The 16,354-nt window shown below is 38.4% G+C and overlaps 1 protein-coding gene and 1 pseudogene across 6 annotated transcripts in view; both read right to left on the bottom strand.

The window, feature by feature from the left end:
* The window catches only part of ARMH3 (armadillo like helical domain containing 3), a 175,715-nt gene that overhangs the window by 15,590 nt on the left and 143,771 nt on the right, over positions 1 to 16,354 (bottom strand). The gene's annotated exons all lie outside the window — the stretch shown is intronic.
* Positions 5,015 to 5,109, bottom strand: LOC113252578 (U6 spliceosomal RNA; annotated as a pseudogene).

Raw genomic sequence — 16,354 nt, 5'->3', positions numbered from 1 at the left:
TTAAACTTGTAAGTGGTGTATGTCAATCATATCCCAATAAAACTGGAAAAAAAAATCACAACAACAACAAAAAAGGAAGTTTCAAATGGACCACACTATTCCAGAAAGAATTTACCTGCCTTCCTGAACAAAGTCCAACACTATTTAATAAAGACAACAAAATCTAGCACTCAACTACATAACATTCACAATGCCTAGTTTCCAATAAAAAATTACCAGACATGTAAAAAACAGGAAAATGTGACTCATAACCAAAAGAAACAATAGTCAAAAGAAACAGACCCAGGAATGATATACTGGAATTAAAAGCAAGAACATTTAGAGAGCTATTATAGGGGAGCCTGGGTGGCTCAGACTCTTGATTTCAGTGCAGGTCATGATCAGGTCCTGATATTAAGTCCCATGTCAGGCTCAGTGCTCAGCACAGAGCCTGCTTGTTCCTCTCCTTCCCCTCTGCCCCTCCTCCTGCTCCCTTGTGCACTTGTACACTCTCTCTCTCTAAAAGAAATAAAATCTTAAAAAAAAAAAAACTCTCCCTCTCCCTCTGCCCCCCCAAAATAAAATAAAAAGAGCTATTATAAATTTGTTCAAGTATTTAAAAACATCAATGAACATAATAAAGAACAAAATGGAAGATATAAAGCTCAACATAATAAAATTGCTGAGAATTAGTGTTAGAGAATATAAAAAGCAGCCACAGGGGGAAGAATATATTGTATAGAGAGGAAAAAAGAGAAGAATTCACAATTCTTGTCAGAAACTACAGAAACTAGAAAACAACAAAATACTATCTATGCCCCCCACCTCCTGCCATTTACTATTAACCTAGAATTCTATATCCAGGAAACACATCCTTCAGGAATGAGGGTGAAATACAGATCTTTTCAAACAGTCTGAGAGAATATGTTGCCAAAAGTGCAGCACTACAAGAGATGTTAAAAGAAGTCCTTCTGGCAGAAGGAAAATTACATTATCTGGATCTATAAATAGGAATGAAGAACACTGGAAACGGTAAATACATGGATAAATATACTTTTACATAAATTATAAAAATGAGTTAAAAGACAATTGACTCTTTAAAGCAAAAAATAATAGCAATGTGGGAATTCCCATGTCTGTGTGCATTCTCCCATGTACCTATGTACACTATTAAATTTGGTTTTCTCCTGTTTAAGAAATAATAGTAATAATAGCAATGTATTTAAAAAACCTGGAAGAAAATTTATAAAACTTAGAAGAAAAATGTATGACAATACCAGTACAAAGGACAGGAGGGAGCAATACAAATAAATGATTGCAAGGTTATTACATGTTACATGAAGTCATATAACATTATTTTGAAGGTACGCTGCGATAAGTTAAAGAGCAACCACTAAAAATAAAACAAAGAGGTACAGCTAAAAAGTCAACAGTGGATATAAAATATAAAAGACAGCCAGTCAATACAAAAGAAGGCAGAAAAGAAAAAAATGAATAAAGAACAGGTGGGAGAAAAGGGGGAAAAAAAGACAAGATGGCAGATTTTAACTCAGCCATATTGATAAATAAATTAAATGTAACTCTTGAATCAAAAGACAGAGACTGTCAGATTGGACATAAAATTAAGATCCAACTATGGATTGTCTAAAGGAAATTCACCTAAAATATAAAGACACAGGTTGAAAGTAAAAAGATGGAGAAAGATATGCTTCTGGAGACACCAATTAAAGAAAGTAGAATTGCTATAATAATATCTGACAAAGGAGACTTCAAAACAAGGAATATTACCAGGAGTAAAAAGTGAAATTTCTGTAATGATAGAAGGGTCAGTTCATTACAAAGACAATTTTAATGTATATGTGTACCTAATAAGAGAGCTTCAAAATTCTGGATGAAGCAAAACTGACAGAAATGAAGGAAGAAATTAAAAAGTCTACTATTAACAGTTGTAAGTTTCAATACTCCTCATAACTGATAAAACAATTAGACAGAAAGTCAGTGAAGACAGAAGTTTTTTTTTTCCTTTTTGAAAACAGAAGATTTAAATATTACTAACCAAATAGACGTAAAGGCATTTATAGAAAATAGAAAACTCTATTCAACAGGAGAGTACATATTCTTTTTTTTTTTTAATTTTATTTATTTATTTGATGGAGAGAGAGAAAGAGTACAAGCAGGGGGAGCAGCAGCGGGAGAGGGAGAAGCAGGCTCCCACAGGGCTCAATCTCATGACCCTGGGATCATGACCTGAGCCAAAGGCAGACGCTTAACTGACTGAGCCACCCAGGTGCCTCTTAAAGAGAGAACATGTTCTTTTAAAATGCACACAGAACATTCAACAAGACAGAACACATGCTAGACCATAAAACAAATCTCAATAAATTTAAAAGGAATGAAATCAATCACACGGAGTATATTTTCTATCTACCAGGGAAAAAATAAGAAATAACAGAAATTTATCTGAAAAATCCCCCAGAATGGAAATGAAACAGCACAGTTCTTTATATCACTAAAGAAATGAGAAAATACTGTGAAGTGAATGAAAATGAAAACACAGCATACCAAAATCTATGGGATGTTGCTAACACAGGGGAAATTTATATCACTAAATTTTTATATTAGAAAATAAGAATTAAAATCAATGATCTAAGTTTCTACCTTAAGAAATTAGAAAAAGAAGAGGTGCCTGGGTGGCTCAGTTGTTTAAGCATCTGCCTTCTGCTCAGGTCATGATCTCAGGGTCCTTGGATGGAGCCCCATGTCAGGCTCTCTGCTCAGTGGGGAGTCTGCTTCTCCTTCTCCCTCTGTGCTCACATATGCTCTCTCTCTCTCAAGTAAATAAATAAAATCTTTCTAAAAAATTAGAAAAAGAAGAGCAAACAAGGAAATAACAAAGATAGTCATATAAATCAATAAAATAGATAAAACAAAATAACAGAAAATGAATAAAACTAAAACTAATTCTTTGGAAAGATTAATAAAATTGATAAAACCTGTAGCCAGACTGAACAGGAACAAGAGAGGAAACACACACATTACTCATCATAAATGATAAATCCTATAGGCATTTAAAGATTTTATTTATTTGTTTGTTTGTCTGTTTAGAGAGCGGGGGCAGGGGTTTGAGGGAGGGGGAGAGAGAATCTCAAGCAGACTCCCTGCTGAGCGAAGAGCAGGTCCCAGGGCTCAGTCTCACAACCCTGAGATCATGAACTGAGCCCAAATCAAGAGTTGGACACAAATGACTGAACCACCCAGGCACCCCAAATCCTATAGACATTTAAAGGAAAAAAGGATATAGGATATATATGAACTTATGCCAATAAATTTAACAACCCATATTAATAACTTCCTTGAAGACACAAATGACTAAAACCGGCTCAAGAACAAGTAGAAAACCTTACTATTCCTAAATTTATTAGAGCAATTGAATTAATAATTAAAATGCTTCCCACAGAAGTATACTGATATATGTAATTTACCTTAAAACACATAAAAAATAAATGGATTGATGGAGATTCATCTTCTGGATCAGATACGTGATAAAATATAACAAAGTGTAAATGACAGAATCTAAGTGATGGTTACAATGCAATTCACTGTGTAACTTTTTCATCTTTACTGTATGTTTGAAATTTTCTTTCTTTCTTTCTTTTCTTTTTCTTTCTTTTTTAGAGAGTGAGAGTGTGAGTGGGGTGGGGGGCAGAGGGAGAGACAGAATCCCAAGCAGGCCCCATGCTCAGTGCAGAGCCCCACATGGGGCTCGATCCCACAACCCTGAGATCATGACCCCAGCTTAAATGAAGAGTTGGATGGCCAACCAACTGAGCCACGCAGGCACCCATGAAATTTCTCATAATAAATGTTGGGTAAAAAATTCTTCCCACAAAGAAAACTCTAGACCCGGATGCTCTCTCGCTGGTTAATTCTATTCATCATTAAGCAAGAAATAATACCAATCCTACACAAACTTTTTTTTTCCTACACAAACTCTTATAAAAATGGAGGAAGGAATACCGCACAACTTATTTTATAAGCAACATTACTCTAGTATCAAAACCGAAGACATCGCAAGGAAATTATGGAACTGACATCCCTCATAAACATTGATACAAAAATAGTCAACAAAATACTAGCAATTCAAATTCTGTAATGTATAAAATAAATACTGTATCACGATCAAGAGGGGTTTATCTCAGGAATATAAGGTTAAGTTAGTATTAAAAATTAATCACCATAACTCTAAATCAGAATAAGGAGAAAAATCCAGGGGCCCCTGGCTAGCTCAGGGAGTACAGCATGCAGAATAAGCACTGACAAATTCGACAACCATTCATGAAAAAATTCTCAGCAAACTCAGAATGGAAGGAAATTTCCTCAACTTAATAAAGAGAATCTATGAAAACTGACAGCTAACACATTACTTAATGATGAAAGACCAAATGCTTTCTCTTGAAAATCTGAAATAGAGGTCTACTCTTACCACTTCAATATTTCACTGGAGGACCTAGCCAGTGCAATAAGGAAAGAAGAAGAAATTAAAGACATATAGATTTGAAAGAAGTAAAACTGAAATTATCGGTATACAACATGATTATGGGCACAGAAAACGCTAAGGACTGTAAAAAAAAGAATTAATAAATGAGTTTATCAAAGCTTCAGGAAAAAAGGTCAATATAAAACTATTCTATGTCTATACATAATAAAAATATTAGAAATAAAAAATACCATTATGTAACATAAAAAATGAAATAATTGGGGAAAGACTGAACAAAATAGGTGCAAAAAATATGCTAAAAAACTACAAAACACTGATGAGAAAATTTAAAAGATTTAAATAAATGGACTTATATAAAGTTCATGGATTTGAAAACAGTATTATTAAAGTGTCGATTCTCCCCCAAGTTCATCTAGAGTTAATGCAATTTCAACCAAAATCTTAGCAGACTTCTTTGTATAAATGGACAAACTAATTTCACTCTTTATATGGGAATGCGAAGGACCCTAGAATGTTCAAAACACTTTTTTTTCTAGTAAAAATATGGAACACTTCACGAATTTGCATGTTATCCTTGCACATGCTAATATTCTCTAGATCATTCCAATTTTAGCTAATATTCTCTAGATCATTCCAATTTTAGCATATGTGCTGCCAAAGTAAGCACAAAACAATTTTTAAAAAGAACAAAATTAGAGGACTAATATTACCTGCAATAATTTAGACAGTGTAGGGCATAAATTAAGACAAACAGACCAAAGGAAGAGAATCCACATACATATATGGTCAGTTGATTTTTTATAAATGTGCCAAGGCACTTCATTAGGAGCAAGATTAATCTTTTCGACAACAACAATGAAACAACTGGATATTTGGGGTAGAGGGTGGTGGAGGGTGGAACGAACACTTACTCTTACCACACACCATACAAAAAGAAAATTAATGTAAAATAATTTAAATAAATGTAATTAATAAAAGGGGGGGCACCTGGCTGGCTCAGTCACAGGGTATGTGACTCTTGATCTCAGGTCTTGAGTTCAAGCCCTACAATGGACACAGAGATTACTTAAAAAAAAAAAATTAATGTGAAATGGATCATAGAACTAAATATGAAAGCTAAAACTATAAAACCTACAAAAGAAGGGCACCTGGGTGGCTCAGTCGGTTAAGCGGTTAAGCATTTGCCTTCAGCTGAGGTCATGATCCCAGGGTCCTGGGATCCTGGATCAGGCCCCAAAGAGCGCTCCGTTCTCAGCAGGGAGCCTGCTTCTGCCCTTCCCCCCCCCCCCTCGTCTCTGTCTCTGTCTTAAATAAATAAAATCTTAAAAAAAAAAAAAACTTACAAAAAAAAATTCAGGTGAAAAATTTCACAACTAGAAGTATGCAACGGTTTACTAAATAAAACACAAAAGCAAAAATCATCACAAAAAGATTAATAAATTCATCTTCATGAATATTAAATTAAATTAAAATTGGTCTTCATTAAAATGTCTGGACTTTGAAAAATACCATTAAGAAGATGCAAAGGCAAGCCACAGACTAGGAGAAAATATTAGCAATACATACATATGGCAAAGAACTTGCATCCAGAATACACAAAAATTCTTAAATAATGCACACACACAGAAGACAAATGAGCAAATTTTTAAAATAAGCAAATAATTTGGACACTTCATAAAAGAAGATACATAACGGCCAATAAGCAAATGACAACTGCTCAAGCATCACTTGTCACCATGCAAAATAAAACTGACAGTAATTTTAATTTTTTTAATTCTAAAAAAGTACTCATAATTGAAATATTTTTATTTTATGTACAATGAGTTAGCATGAAGGTAGGTCTCTTGGAGATCCACAGTAAGTTAGGCATCTTGGATGACCCACTGAAGGAAGTTCACTTAACCCAACTTAATGAAGCCTATATCCTTCAAGTACTGGCAGAAATACTGGCGGCACATATTGAGGCCATAGGCCGTATTTCCGGATCAGACTGTGCCAGTATGAGCAGACCATAGAAGAAGAACCTTGGCCAAATTTCCTCACATGGCTCCAGCAGAGCTGCTGGTGACCTATCTTGCTTTTTTGGATGCCATGAGACAAAAGGTGATAATAAGTATGCAGTTTAATGACAGCACTGCATACCCATAGAATAGGTAAAATTAAAAACACAATTCCAAGTGTGACAAGAATATGGAGTAGCTGAAACTCTTATTCATTGTCAGTTGGAATGAGAAATGGTACAACTTTTGAAAATGGTTTGGTAGTTTTTCTTTTTTTTAAAGATCTTTATTGAGACATAATTTACATACCCACAAAATTCATTCAAAGTGTATAATATATTCATATATTTGTGCAACTATCACTATGATCTAAATTTGGAACATTTTCATCGACCCCTCAAAAAAAACCTCATACCCATTAGAAATCAATCACTCCCCATCCTGTTTCCTAACCCTAGCCCTGGGTAGCCACTAATCCATTCCCTGTCTTTATAGATGTATCTATTCCGGACATTTCAAATAAATAGAATCTTCTGGTTTTTTATGAGTGGCTTCTTTCACTTAGCATGTTTTCAAGAGTCATCCCAATTGCAGCAGGTATCAGTACTTCATTCTTTTTTGTGGCTGAATAATATTCCATTATATGGATGTATCACATTTTTTATCTATTCAGTTGCTGATGGACATTTATGTTGTTTCTAGTTTGGAGTTATTATGAATAATGCTACTATAAACATTTGTGCACCAGTCTTTGGGTGGACATTTTTTTTTTTAAGATTTTACTTATTTAAGAGAGAGAGAGAGAGAGAATGAGCAAAGAGGGAGGGGCAGAAGCAGACTCTCCCACTGAGCAGGGAGCCTGACACGGGACTCAATCCCAGAACCCTGGGATCATGACCTGAGCCGAAGGCAGATGCTTAACCAACTGAGCCATCCAGGCGCCCAGGGTGGACATATTTTCACTTTTCTTGAGTAAACACCTAAGAGTGTCACAACATAGTGAATCTCAGGCACAAAAAAGCATGTATTATATGTATTTATGTGAAATTTTATAGAAGATAAATCTAAATTATAGTGACAGAAAACACATCTGTGGTTGCCTAGGGCCCAGACTCAGGGTTAAGACTGACTTTAAAGGAGAACTTTTTTACGTGATGGAAATGTTCTATGTTGTGGTGGTGGTGGTGGACACACGTATTTGCATAAATATGTCTTATTTTATGTCAATTATACCTCAATAAAGTTTTTAAATACTCAGTAAATCATGACTAGATTAAAAAAAAAGATGTATGGCTATGGAATAAGCTTCTGTCTTTTTTTGGTCTTACTACTGCATTTTTGGTTGGGGCAAGAATGATTCAGATTGATATATCAGAAAATTCTAAGTTAGGAGTTCTCAGTATTTTGACAATGCCAAGGATTCCCCTCACTGTGCTCCTCCCTTCCACTCCTCCACTCCTGGAAATCCTCCCTGACAAATTAAATGGACTCTCTGTAGCAATCAACAGTTTAGAATAATTTTCAGCTAGGCCTAGCCATCTGAGGTTTTTATAAGTGACTGAACTTACCTGGACCTTCTGACAAACTCAATCATTTGCCAACCTTGGGGACTTACAGGGTCCTGCTTTTACCAATCTAATGACAGTCCTTATTTTGCCTTTTTAATGAAACGGAGGCAAGGATAAAGATATGAGATGATCATTCCACTCTCCCTGTGGAGACCCAATCCAAATGAAAGTCATCGGCCAACTATTTATGGATTTCTGAGGCAATATTTCTCTAGGTTATGAGGCGAACAGGGAGTTTTATCTTAGGTTTATAAAGGGTCAGGTGGGGCTGCTGCAGGCATGTCACATACATCAGCTGAGGTCTACAGGAGAACATACAGGCAAATGTCTAGGCAAGAAAGCAGTGATGCCGATTCTCATACTATGAAGTCTTCAAGGGCTGGCATGATTTTTGCATTTTTATAGCCCCTGGCTTGGCACAGAGCAGATACTTCTGTACTTCTGCACTGAAAAAAAATGAATCTGGGGAACTTGAGGTTAGGGCGTATTCCTTGTTATTGCAGTAACCAAAGACACTCGGAAGTAGAGAATTCTTAGACCAAGGGAGGTTCTGAGAGCTTCCTTAAGAGGTAAGAACTGGTTCTTTTTCAAAACACTTTAGCCCTAAGTGGCTGAAACAATGAAAACAAGCCAATAGCCCAGGAACTAGAACAAATAACCTGGTAACAAAATCAGACTCTCCTGAGTGAGCACCCCTCCCTCCACTGGTGTGCTTACAGTGACTTTCTTCTATCTCCAAGATAATCTGAATCTCCCTCCAGGGTACAGTCATCCAATACAATTATTTAGAACCTAGGATCCAAAAAGTGGACACAAATCTCTTAGGCTAAAAAAAGATGATGCCTTTTAAAAAGTAACTGTTTCCTCTATATAGCCATCCTGCATATAATATGTAGACATTCCCCCTCCCCCTTTTTTCCCTCTTTCTATTTTCATCTCGTATACTTCAGGACTAAACTCAATTTCAGAACCAAAGTAAGTTGGCCAATTCTCCCAGTCTGTCCATGTCTTTCAAGGCTGCTACTAAAGGGCTTTCCACTGCCCTGAGATTTATTGATCTGACAGACTGGCTCTGCCCTTCAGCAAGGGGGATCAGATAATGAACCTCACAGTGGGTGATTAGTGAGAGGCCATCAGCTGGTTAAAGGAGTCGTGACAGTGACTTTCTTTAATTTCCCTGGGCAGTTGCCCCACCTCCCAGACTTTATTTGGCTGAAGCCCTAGGCAGCCCTTGTGAAGCTTTTCTTTGCACTAATTACAGAACCAACATGCCCAGGCCCTTACCCTCCACAAGCAAGGCATGCAATCACACTAACAGGCAGCCAAGGTAATGGGAGTGGGGGAATCATGACACATCGCATCAGGCCTTCTCCTTCTCTGTGGCTTATTGCAGGCAGGACACTCCTCCCAGCTCAAACCAGGAGGCAGTGTCTCTGTCCTTCCACCTGAGGTTTCTTTCTTTGGAAACATATCACATCTCAGGGAGGGAGGGAGAAAACATTGTCTCTGCTCCTAACTCACCAACAACGTGACATGGGGTCTCTGCCTCCCTGTCAGGCCTCACTTACCTATCCCTCCCTAAAAGACAGAATTCTTTAACAGAAATCCCAGTTGTGGGCTACCACAGTTTCCCTCTAGCTGAATGGGTCATTTTTAAGATCGCAAATTCCTCTGCACAGTATCGCTGTGAAAGTTCAAAGTGCTGTTATGGTACTCAGTCAAATCATTTCCAGTTAGCACAGCCTGTAACCGATAAAGTTTGCATGGCAACACTTCTGGCCTCTGACGTCAGCACACAGGCAAACCATGCTCTTTCTAGCACACCTTTAGGGTTTGGAGCGACCTCCTGAGGAAGAGGTTTCAGTGGAAATAAACAAAAGTTCCCAAAGATCTATTTGGGAGGAAGGAGGTGGCTAAAAGACAAACCGAAGAGGGAAGTCCTACTTGTACACTCTCATCTAATAATTGGAATAAAGGATCCTTCTTAGATTAAACCAAGAAAGCAAGGGCTGATGCCTCCCGTAACCTCCGGAAAAGCTGACAACTACTGGAATTCCTACAAGCTGCGACACTATTCCTCTGTGCGCTGCCAATGAAGCTTCACTGGCAATGAAGCCTGACTGAGGAAGACCAGAAGTGCATGTAATGCACCTTTCAAAATTCATATTTAATTAGAGAAAATGCTGTCAGTGGCAGAGATGACTATTAAGCTGAGCTCTTCACCAGTGACCTCTGCATTCATCTGGCTTGGCTGTGGGACATTGATTTTGAGTGTCTTTGTTTTATTGCTGTTGTTTTAGCAAAATGGAAGTACTACTTTAAAAACAATTAAAATTCAGTGTGCCACCTTTTAGTTTGACCCACATAAATATATTATCCACTAAAATAAAATTTTTTTTTTTTTTTTTTAACTCACCATGTTCCTTTGGTGTGTGGAAAAGCTTTATTTCTCATAGTGACTTCGCAGACATGCTTGGTGGAATAAAGAGACTCTTTCCTCACTTATAAAGTTATCATAATGTGGTGTCAGGAACCTCTACTTATGCATTTCTGCCGAAGTGGCAGGCAAACTCCCTAAGCCCCTGTTCAGCACTTTCCTTCATCAACTGAATGGTCTCTTCTCAAACCAAGACCTTTCCCCATCCCCCAGGAGTGAGCCCTGTTATCTGCACCGTCCCCGCTTCTCCTTCCACCCTCCTATCCCTGGCCTCCCTCTTCCTTCAGAATACCTGGCAAGCTCAGGTTGTCATATGTGCCTCAGCCTGATGGAGCAGAAGCAGCTCAGACCTCAGTGTGAGCGAGACCTACGCTCATATTGTAGCTTTGCACTAACAGCTGTGGGACCATGGGCAAATCACTCAGCCTCTTTAGCATCCTCACCTATAAAACGATAACTGCACCTACCCCAAATAGTTGATATAACACTTAAGTAAATAACCTAAGTAAAAGTGCCGAGCTCTTTTAGTGTCTTTTTAGTGTCCTAGATGTTCTCAAGTAATGGGTGAACCCAGGGCCCCTAAACAATGTTTGCCCCATGGACTAGGGTTTTCCTCTTATTACTCTCTCACTCCTCTGTAAGGAAAATAATGCTAGATTTCCTTAGGATTTCTAAATGCCTAGCATTTATTTGTAGTGGCTCTTACCTTAGGATCAGGAAAAAATCAAAAGGTTTAGAAAAATTACTAATAGACAGAGACAGTAGCTTCCAATGTAACCATCATTCAGATATGAAGCATTTTCTGTTTCCCTAATTTACTGTAATCTACTCCTACAAATAGGTTAGATTCTTTGCTTTGTCATAATACTTTTGAAGGTGCCTCTTGTAATATACAACATTATATGTGCCTCCTCTGAATCCAAAATCCAAAGCCCTAGTAAGAGTCGGGACTTAAAGAGATAATGGGGGGGGTGGGGGTAAAGCTCCATAAAACTCCTAAAGTAGAAAACTTAAGAATCTGGTCACACTGTCCTATGATCCTATGACATACGGGGATGACAGCAGAGCACCTTAATGATCCTCCTGGAAAATTCCTGAGTCTATATGTAGAGAAATTTTTAGCAGACTCCTGGGTCACTTGGTTGAAAGGTACATCAGCTTCAAAAGAGGTTTGCCCACACCTAGAAACAGGATGTAGAATGGTGGTTGCTGGGGTGAGGAGGAAGGGGGAAAGGTAAGTTGTTCAATGATAGGGCTTTAGTTTTTCAAGATGAAAAAGTTCTAAAGGTCAATTGCGCAACAACATGCATACATCAACACTACTGCACTGTAAACTTAACAATTAATGGTTACGGTGGCAAATTTTGTTAGGTGTTTTTTACCAACATTTTTTTTTTAAAAAGCTTGGTTTGCCCATTAGGTCTCGTCACATGCCTAGCACTGAGGCTGGTTCATACTAGGCCTTTGATGAACACTTACAAATTGAATCAAAGGCAGTACAATTAGAACAGAAATGAGAATCAGTACATGAGGGATTATGGAAGTTGTGATGACAATTTAAATGACTGAATTATATTTCTTCCCCCTCCCCAAGATTTTATTTATTTGACAGAGAGAGAGAGAGTGTGAGCAAGCGCACAAGCAGGGGGAGGGACAGGCAGAGGGAGAGGCAGGCTCCTGGCCTAGCAGGGAGCCAGAAGCAGGGCTTGATCCCAGGACCCTGGGATCATGACCTGAACCAAAGGCAAATGCTTAACTGACTGAGCCACCCAGGCCTCCCTGAATTATATTCCTAAGTCATTCAGCTTCTGGGTACCCCGTAACCCAAGGACAAGGTTTATAAAAACTCTGGGACTCTTCTCCTCTCTTTCTTTTTTCAGGTCCCAGCTTTGAGTACATTTTACAATCTATGCCTCTTCATTTATCCAATCCCTAACCCTGATCTTTAAAGGTCCACCCAATTCTTCTCTCTTCCATAAGGCCTTTCTTGACCACCACAACCTACAGAGATCTTCCTCTAACAGGAGCTCACAGATCCTTCTGCTAGTACTGGTCAGCTATCAATAAGCTGTCTTAAGCCATCTCTTTAATTTATTCCATCTTTTGAGAACTAAGGCCATTTATCATACTTCTGTATTCCTCAAATGCCTAGCACAATCTGAAGCACAGAGCATTAAATGCTAAATGCTAAAATACTGATAGCTGAATGAAGCTAAAGAAAGCAAGAGTGAGGGGCGCCTTGGTGGCTCAGTCCATCAAGCATCTGCCTTTGGCTGAGGTCATGATCTCAGGGTCTGGGTATAGAGACCCTCATCAGGCTCCCTGCTCAGCAGTGAGTCTGCTTCTCCCTCTCCTCTGCATCTTGTGCACTTTGTCTCTCTCTCTCTCTCCCAAATAAATAAAGAAATAAAATCCTTAAAAAAAAAAAAAAAAAGCAAGGGTGGGCCAATCATTTATTTGTTTTCCAATGGGATATTTCAAAGTCACAAAACTGGTCATGAATGTGACTAAAAGCTTAAGGAATCAGGTGCTCAGAGAAGGGAAGGTTTTGACTTGAATCCTAAATTGTGACTATGTACTCTATTCAGGGCTCTAGAGAATCTTCTATAAAGTTCTACCATGAAGCCCTCTCTTACCTATTAGGAAATTAGAACTGACATAAATCAGTATGTCATTTATTTATTTGAGAGACAGAATACATGTATGCACACACAGGAGAGGGGGAGGGGGAGAGGGACAAGCAGACTCCCTGCTGAGCATGGAGCACCATGTAGGGCTTGATCCTAGGACCCTGAGATCATGACCTGAGCCGAAGTCAGATGCTTCACTGACTGAGCCACGCAGGCTCCCCTTTTTAAAAATATTTTTTTTCATTTTGCATAACATCTAAAATAATTTATTTCATTAAGTATTTTACTATAGTGAAAATGTATTTTCTTTTATTTTTTAAGATTTTATTCATTTATTTGTCAGTGTGGGACTCGAACCTACAACCCCAAGATCAAGAGTCGCACGCTTCACCCACTGGGCCAGCTAGGTGCCCCAAGATGGACCCTATTTTAGAAAGAAAAAAAAAAAGGACATATATAGAGAGACAGAAAGTACAACGGTGCCTTCCTTCAAGAGGGGGGAGCGGAATGGGCAGTTATTGTTGAATGGGCATCGGCTTTCGGTATGGAATAATGAAAAAGTTCTGGAGATGTATAGCAGTGCTGGTTGCACAATGATGTGAATATACTTAATGCCACTGAACTATACATTTGAAAATGGTTAAAATGGTAAATTTTATGTATACTTTACCACACACAAAAAAAAGGAGTCAAAATGAACAAGCTTCACAATCAACCTTGGACAAATGTGACATCTGTGTATAAAATATAAAAATGCATGCAGTTTATTATACTAGGTAATGCACAACCATTCAGTCACACTGAGGGTACTGACTGATTAAAAGGCTTTGCCCTCCATGAAGCCAATGAGAAGTAACAGAAAAATGTCATGTATCTTCTGGAAATCTGAAAAGCAGCTCCAGTGTGAGAGAATGGGCTTTATTAATAAGCAATAACGAATTTACAAACATCACCTTGAAATGCCTCAGAGAGAGGCTGGAATATGTCTGGGAGTTGTCAGAACTCAAAAATTCACAAATCTCTTGCCAGAACAAAATGGCAGGCCAGGCAGGCAGATCCAGCAAAGAGGCCTCTCTTGTCTGCTATTTTACAAAGTGCTATAAATTCCAGTTAACACCTATCCATGGTCTTTAGGTTTTATTTTAGGAGTACTTTAGAATCTACTTGGGGATTAAGTTCCTGATTTTTTCTTTCTACTTTGTTTGCTGCTAACAACTGCAGGGCCCTACTGGATCCCAAAGCCAGCTCTCTGGGAAGCTGTGAATACACTTAACATTAAGTGATATTAGCATTGATGTTCATAAGTGAAGGGAGAGAAGTGCTCCAACACATGTTGGAGATTAACAAGGCAGTCAGATACTTCTAATCTGATAGTGCTGAGAATCAAACCAAGTGCACTGTAATGCTATCATTTAGTGCCCTTCAAAGTCAGTTAGAGAAGAGAAGCAACAACTATTTTGAGGGCAGTTTTGAAAAGGGTCCCGGAATAGTATCACCCTTTCCCCACTCCCTAAGTGAAAAGGATTGCTAAGAGAGATAGTAAGCGTACAAAAACTCTGTGAGAGCAAGGACTACACTTAGATTATTTACCACTATCCCTACGACCCAGCACCACACCTCGTAAAAAGCAAGCGTATAATGATTTATTCCTTGAGTAAATCTTTGAGAGCTGCTCTCCTTTCCCCATTCTTGAAGAGGGCTGTATACTCTCCCTCCCCATAGAAATCACCTCATCTCTGGCCTGTGGACTCTTTTTGAGAGGCACTTTCATCACTTCATTTAACTTTGAGAGAAGTTGGAGGAGGGTGAGGACACGTGCTTGCTAATCATCCTTTTCCAGATTGCCTCATGCGCCAGAATGGATTTTTATTATTGGTCTGTGGCTGCTACTGCTGTGGAAAGATTTCAGCCTGACCTTCCCAAGCTGCTGGGGGATGAATATTGCACGTGGCTGACAGGGAAAATGTGTCTTTTTTTGTTGTTGTTGTTAAAGCTTTTAGACTAACCAGTGCTCACTGTGGTAAGAAAGTCACCCTTTCTTTCACCATAGAAAACTCAAGATGTTGAATTCTTTTGCATAAAAATGATACAGTAAAATTGATCTTAAACTGGTCCAACAGGAAAAAGGTAGCACCCTGAAGCACCTCACAGAGAGCAGTGGCATCAAAGAAGTACTCATGGAAAAAAGAAAATGAAAGCCATTTACAAAAGCAGTTTAAATAAGAGGATGGAAATCTCACAGCTGGCCTCACAAAAGAGAACAAATACGTCAAAGGGAACAACTGATAGACTAATAGAGTCCTATCCATCTGGCTGAGGAAAGAGCCACTGGAGGGAATGTTGAGAAGCCTGTCTGTTAGGGAAAAGGCTGCCTGGTGCCTCACTAAGTGAGCTGAAGAGCTTTTAGAAACAATGGAACAGCGGCTCATACCATAGTTAGCTGGCTCTACCAGCAAAAGACTCAGAGAAGGGTTATACTGATACACTGGCAAAATAGGGAGAGCAGAGTATGGTTTTTTTTTTTTTGGTTTGGAACTTATGGACTCTCACTCATGACTACCCTGGCCCTTCACCTTGGGGGTCAGGTGGGAAAGAAAGGAGATTGTGTAAATAGAATGTCTCATTTTGTGCTTTTAAAAACAGGACTCAAGAGTCTCATTCTGAAACGTCGAGTTCAATCCCATGCCACACTAATGCCCCATCTGTACTTTTATATAATGCAGAGCTGAGTGCAGGCACTTTGGGAGAAGGGGAAATCAGGCCAGACTCAAGGAAAACAAACACATAAAACTATCTGCATCTCCAACTCAGTCCATACCATAGAAAAACCTGCTCAGAAATAATTGCTCAAGGCAAACAGAACTCGATTACTAAGGAAAATCTGCCCCAATGAAGGCTCATATTTTAACAAGCCAAACAGCATCAAATTAAGCTGAACTCAGGGTTTTTCTAATTGGCAGTTTTATCCATTCCTAAGTTCTCATTTCTTATTTTTAAAAATCAAAATGACTCTCTGCCTAAAATTAAAAAAAGAAATGCCTATCACCCACTCTAAAATAATAATTCACTAAATTTTCACCTACATATCTTCTATATAATTAAACGAACTCCTCATATGGCACAAAAGCAGAAGCCATCACTCTATTTAAAGAACTATCAACAAATCCTTTAGTAATTGCTCTTAGAAGACTGGTTCCTGCTCCCAGATGCTCAGTCACAGAATACCTCTGCTATCAAAGAGA

The sequence above is a fragment of the Ursus arctos genome, unplaced genomic scaffold, assembly GCF_023065955.2.
Source record: "Ursus arctos isolate Adak ecotype North America unplaced genomic scaffold, UrsArc2.0 scaffold_7, whole genome shotgun sequence".
NCBI classification, from domain to species: Eukaryota; Metazoa; Chordata; class Mammalia; order Carnivora; family Ursidae; genus Ursus; species Ursus arctos.
Note: the sequence above shows the minus strand (reverse complement) of the source record. Positions and strands in the feature narration are given on the sequence as shown.